Below are 6,915 nucleotides of genomic sequence, written 5' to 3'. Positions count from 1 at the left end.
GGATGCCTCCTGGACGCCTCCCTAGGGAGGTGTTCCAGGCATGTCCCTCCTCCCCAGGGAGGTGTTCCAGGCATGTCCCACCGGGAGGAGACCCCGGGGCAGACCCAGGACACGCTGGAGAGACTATGTCTCTCGGCTGGCCTGGGAATGCCTCGGACTCCCCCCGGAGGAGCTGGAGGAAGTGTCTGGGGTGAAGGAAGTCTGGGCATCTCTGCTGAGGCTGCTGCCCCCGCGACCCGGGAACGGATAAAGCGGCGGACGATGGATGGATGGATGGATGGATGGATGGATTGTGATTTGCTTGGACTTTGTTGAATTTACTTGGTTTCTTGGTAAAAACAGCTCAAAACAGGATTTATTGTTACTTGGGTCAAACTGGATTAAAGTAAATGAATAAATAAATAAATAATAATTAAAATAAAATAAGGCCAACATTGTTGCAAAACTGAATTTGGAGGCCAGGTGATGCTTGTTAGACAAATCACCACTTGAGTTAGTGCTCTGACTGATCAGGTCTGACAACGAGAGAAACTTATCTCCGAGTCAGTGTTGACTGAGGAGCAAAGCTGCTTTGTAAAGCTGCAGAAACCGTCTGGTCCATGTCAAAGGTTCAGAGGTGATTGAGTCAAACAGTCTCAAGAGCTGAATCCAGCAGCAGACGGACTGTCTCATGATAGGATTTGAAGGTTATAGCCTCATCCCACACAATCGGTTCAATCGGCTGTCTCGCAGCCAAAGGTTTTTATTTCATTGGTTCTCGAAGAAAAGGAGAGCACATAAGAGAAAGCAGCCAGGTGCCTAAATCAGTGGAGTCATGTGCAAGGTACACATGTATTTTCAGGAAAGAAACACACATAAGGAGCAGTGTTCAATTTATATTGGATCTGCTTTGGAGTTCAAAGGGACTCAATTCTTAGTAGACCTTGGAGTTTCAATCTCCCGGGGAGGCAAGGCAGAGATCAGTTAAACCCAGTACTCCAACTTCTGAAACAACAAGCATCAGACAAGATCCAGACATCCAGTTTCAGGCCCAGAAAAATCTTACCACATCTTGACCTCTTCACTCCTACTGCTTTTCAATAGATGAAGAATACATGAAAGTTTGTGGGAGAATGAGAAGAAGTCAAGAATATGGGGGGTCATGATGATGAGGATGATGGTGATAATACTTACCCCTGGAGTCAACGAGTGCTCAGGCAGGAATGTATGGTGGGAGGAAGCAAGTTATTATCTGAAATGGGTACCATGAGATTTCATATTTGTTCTTCATGTTCTCATCTGTGCTGTAATATTTTCAATATTTGCAGACACTGAAGGTCAAGATGCAGGTGAGGTGGTCAGCAGGCATCTACGAGACATCCACACAGATTGTTTCAGCTTTCCTCCTCCATGAAGCTGTCATTCTGTTCTGGATGTCTTGAGTTGCAGTGACTTTTGTTTAAAATAGAATCTGTTGTTTATTAAGGCTGAATTATGGTTCTGCGCTACACCAACGCAGAGCACACGCCGCTGCCGTGACGCCGTCGTGAACCCTCCGGACTTCTCCGTCACTCAATTTCGCCGCGGTGCAGTACCCCCCCAGAGCGCTAGGGGGGTGCGTTCTTTTCCTGAATGGTTTATCCGACTTTTCCGGTCACAGTGAATCAAAGAGATAAGGACAACTCTTGTGCAAAAAACCAAAACAAAAAAAATCACGCATACACGAAGAAAAGAGCGCTGAAAGTTCACGACTGCTTCACGAACCGGAACCGGAAATGCGTTGCTACCAAGCGAACCAATCACAGCCCTCTCCGTCTGCGTTGGTCTGCGACCTCTTGACGGGTAGTTAAAATTTGTGGGAGGTGCGTCAGGCACGGCGTGGGGTGTGGCGTGGGGTGTGGCGTGGGGTGCGGCGTGGCGTGCGGCGTGGGGTGCGCGACGCGGCGCAACATGCGGCATAGGCTCGGCGTAGGCTCGGCGTAGGCTCGGCGTAGGCTCGGCGTCGATTTGTTGCAGAACCATAATCCAGCCTTTAGTCCTCTATATCCTGCGTTTGGGTCCACAACTTCTCAACCGTAACAATTTCCATCATTTTGAACAGTTCTTTGGTTGCAGCTCTAGTGATTTAATTGAACTACATATCTAATGAATTTTGCCAATAGCAACGTTTAAGCTATAATTTGCATTTATATTAAAGGCAAAGACAGATGAAATGCAACCTGACAGCTCAAACTGAAGTCTCATTAGAAAACAACAGATACGTATCTGATTTAGGACCACTTATGTCAGTGACCTACATCTGATATCCAAAAAAAAGTTGGATTTTATGTCATTTAAGCTGTCCAGAGAGGCAAAAAAGAAATATGAGATATGGTAAAAAATAAATAAATAGATTTGGCTCCATTTTGCTTGAAGTGTGAACGTAGCCAAAGGTCATGTTGATGAAGCAGAATCATTATTTGTCTCTGCACTTTCATGAATTATACTGTGTCATTTTTAACAGTATTGCAGCAACCTTCAAGTCTTTTAAATGCACATTTTGGGTGTCTGCTTAGTTACTGTCTCCGTTAGTACTAGCAGTACTAGCTTATGGCAATCTGGAGGGAAATGGAGGCAACAGCAGCAGAGTTTCCCTTCATACACACACACACACACACACACACACACACACACACACACACACACACACACACACACACACACACACACACATACAGACATATATATTGTAGCCTACGGTTTTTACCAGCCTAACGTTGTTAGACTAATAAATCGCACCGCACGGGGTGCGCTTGACAGTGTCACACTCAGCTCCAACACACAACCGTTGTCTTTTCCACAGGTTTATTTTCCTTGTTAGCAACTCCACACATGCTAACTTAAACAGCCCTTGTGCTGCCGCTTGGTGAGTGATATAGTTGGCATCAGAGGCCTGATGGATTAGGGCTCCGACCCAGTCTCCTCTCTTCGTTATAACCTTGACCAACATCATGAGGACCAGGTACTCAAGCCGACTCTCTTTCACCATATCTTTGCCAGCACATATAGTAGTAGAGGACGCTGCTCTGGAGTCAGACCTAGACTAGCAAACAAAGTCTCTTGTTCTTCGGTTGGACCACAGGCTTCTCTCCTCCTTTCCCCCTGGGTCTTCGCCCTAATAGAGTCCTTCTTGGCAGGTGATTTGAGACACAGGAAAAAATGATGATCATGAGGGCTGTCACCTCTTTTACATTCATCATTGAATACGTTTACATGCAGTCAAAATTCGGGTTATTGCTAATATTCCGGTTACTGAAACATTCGGAATATTCGTTTCCATGCGTGAGCAAACAGGGTTATCCCTGTTTACATGGTAATTAATCATTTGGGTTATCTGGATCAAAACAGCCACACAGAGAACATCATGACGCAATTCCCGTCACTTCTTCTTCCTGTATCCAAATTCAAAACAAATGCTGCTTCGTGCAACCTTTCGCTCACCTTCTTGTAAATCTGGCTATCCTGGTACTTTCTACCGTCTACAAATGCAGAAATGTTCATATCCTTCATTACATTTATGAAGTGATTAGTCTTCTCCTGGTCTTGCGTGTCTCCGTGTTTAGAACTACGTCCTGGACTCAAAAGACCAGGATTCCTTGTGAACAGAGCATGCACAGAAAACAAATTCCTGTTCCGTTTGATGGGGATATTCCGTTTGGCGTTTACATGACCCAATATTCGGGTTTTAAAAGGATTAACCCAGGGGTCATATTGGGGTTTTTAAAAACCCAAATATGAGCAAATTCGGGTTATTCAAAGGGGTTATTGGTGTTTACATGGCCGTGCAAAACCAGGTTATTGCTAATATTCCGGTTAGAAAAGGGTTATTGACTGCATGGAAACACAGTCATTGCGACACAGAAAGATTTTATTGCATGGTGTCCCTCCCATGGAGATCTAGGCATTTGGGGCAGGCTTTTGTCCTTTTTACCTGAGCCCTCCGCTCTGCCGGGTTGGCTTTTTTAAATTCCTTACGGTGGTGCAGACGACCCAGATGCCCCTCCTCGCCACACATACCGCAACGATCTTGCGAGAAAGCCTTCAGTTGATAGGTCCTCAATAGGTCCCGATAGGTACTTTGTGTGCGTGTGTGTGTGTGTGTGTGTGTGTGTGTGTGTGTGTGTGTGTGTGTGTGTGTGTGTGTATATATATATATATATATATATATATATATATATATATATATATATATATATATATATATATATATATATATATATATATAATTGCTGTGAAGCAATTAAAATAATTGAGCGATTCATTAAGATCTGTAATTTATTCATCTAATTAATCGCTTTTTTAGTCTTACCTAAAAATTGCTGAGAAAAGCCCTCAACTTGAGGTTTTTTTCTTTGAATTTATTACATTATTGTTGCAGATCAAAACATTGATATATAACAACAAAAAAAGTGGCTTTATAAAGTCATTTATTTATTTAAAAGATTGAACAGATGCAGTCCTAGCCATTTACATTCACTTGCGACCGGGTGCTTTGCGCTTATGTACCAGCGCCTGCTAAACACGCCCGAACACAGTGACAGCCAATCAATGTCCACTTCAAGGTGGGACTCACCGTTGTTTTCTACCCCACAAGAAGCCCACCGCACAAACACAGATTTCACAATAAAGGCAACTCGCAAACAGAAAAAGTAAAATTAGAGATTAAAAAATAGATTAAGCGATTAATTAATCGCAATTAACACGATAATTTGACATATATATATACATACATACATACATACATACATACATACATACATACATACATACATACATACATACATACATACATACATACATACATACATACATACATACATACATACATACATACATACATACATACATACATACATACATACATATAATATATATAGTTATGTGTATGTATATGTTTCTATACATACACACTTTTTATATACAGGTTTTTTCACGGCTTTGAGGATGTTTGTTTGTTCACCTCAAAAGTCACCCCAGCTTTGGACATTGGGGAAATACATTTTAATTAGCATTTTACTGTGATTTGTGCTCCTAGGAATAATTGGTGAGGAAATGCAGATGGTGGTCTCATGTGTGAATAAGACAGAAATTGAGGACACCGACGACACCTCCAAGCTCATGTTTCTCCTGGGGGACTGTAAGAATAAGGCATTGTACAAAAACAGATGCTTCGTCACACTTGTATTTCCAAGCTTTGCACTTGGAAACGCCAACACAAAACCCTGCTGTTGTTTTAATGTGAGACCCGTTGCATGAGGCCATTGATGTGTTAACTGGGTTTACATAGTTTACTGTCACCGCACATAACAGTTGGTAATACTTTGACAATATGATGTTGGAGTTGAATCTGCATGAACAGGTGTTTTAAATCATCTTGATAAGCAAAATACTGAGATTATTTACAGAAATGATGTGGCTCATTTTTAAACAGTGGTTGTTGAAGGGAACATGTAAGCCAAACAGATCAATAAATTGTACTTTCATACATCAATTCAAATATTTTAAGGTAACTCAACCATGCCAGTTTGTTTCTGAGCGCCTTGAATGAAAATAGTTTTGATTTGGTTTCAATTTGCAGGGTTTGTGTTACACCATGGACCCAGATTCATTTTGATACATTCAACAAATGTTGCCAAAGATATTTCATCAAGACGGAAGGAAATTGTGTCACCTTATTAATTATATTAACGACAATGATCCACTCATAAGCTGTTGGAAGTTGCATTATGATTGACAGAGTGAATTTTGGGGGAAATCAAACTGCTCTGGTCCTCTTTGGGCCTCAGTGAAGCGTTCACGGAAGAGGGAGCTGCCATCTGTGGAGAGCAAGAGTATGCCAATATAAACACACATCACACACCAGAAAGGACTGAAAGATCCAAGCAGAACATACTCATTACATTTGAATAACAAAATCTGACATACAGGTGTTGAAATGATGTCTGATCAAATTCCACTTTATTTGGATTTATAGCCTTCAGTGTGTTGATGGGTCTTGTTCAATCATGTGAGTGACGTTCAGATGTTAGGTACAGGTTTATCTTGGCGTTAGAGATGAAAAGGTTCATTTAGACTTTTTGCCAAGAGCCTCCGTAGTCGTGGAAGAAGTGTTGATATGCTTTAGTTAAATAAAAAATATCATTGCCCTGTAGAAATTGTGAGCTGAAACATTTTCGAGTATGGTTTTGGTACATTAGAACTGTGCACCTTTCATACTTGAGAGGAGAGGTTGGTTTCAGTTACCTGAAATACTGTAAACATTCTTACCCTGCCATGTTTTTGCAGTACGACAGGATCCTCATCGGTCCTGCTCTCCTAAGTGACTGTAAGACGGTTTTTCTGCACAAATACATACAAATACCAGAATTGTGTGCTGTTCATTCATTCAACTACACACAGCTGTCTTTTTAAACCTTGAACACCACCAGGCCCCATAATATCAAGATATCACAATCTGACAGGATGTAGACTGCACACCAGTGGCCTGAAAGAGTGCGTGTGTGTGTGAGTGACTGAGAGAAAGAGTGAGTGAGTGAATGGAAACTTGGTGTTTTCAAGAGATGTTTGCGTTGTGGAGACTGTGCTGGAGCAACAGCGACCCCTGGCGGCAGACTGAAGTCACTGCGGGATTTACCCACAATCCCAAAAGGGGCAGCCTTTTCTTTCACTTTGACCTTGTGACACAGTATCAGTCTGACAGGCAGAAAAATGTGACATTTGACGAGGTTGAGTCTTTTTTGCTGAAATTAAGGCAGATGACATACAAAACTACATATAAGATTTTCATCTCACACTTTTGATCAAAATATATATCAAATTTAGGCAACCCACTGGTTATCATTTTACACAAGATTAGTAATTTTTTTCTTGGTACAGTTTTAGAGAGCGAGAACAATA

Source organism: Cololabis saira, chromosome 1, assembly GCF_033807715.1.
Source record: "Cololabis saira isolate AMF1-May2022 chromosome 1, fColSai1.1, whole genome shotgun sequence".
In the NCBI taxonomy this organism is placed as follows: domain Eukaryota; kingdom Metazoa; phylum Chordata; class Actinopteri; order Beloniformes; family Belonidae; genus Cololabis; species Cololabis saira.
Note: the sequence above shows the minus strand (reverse complement) of the source record.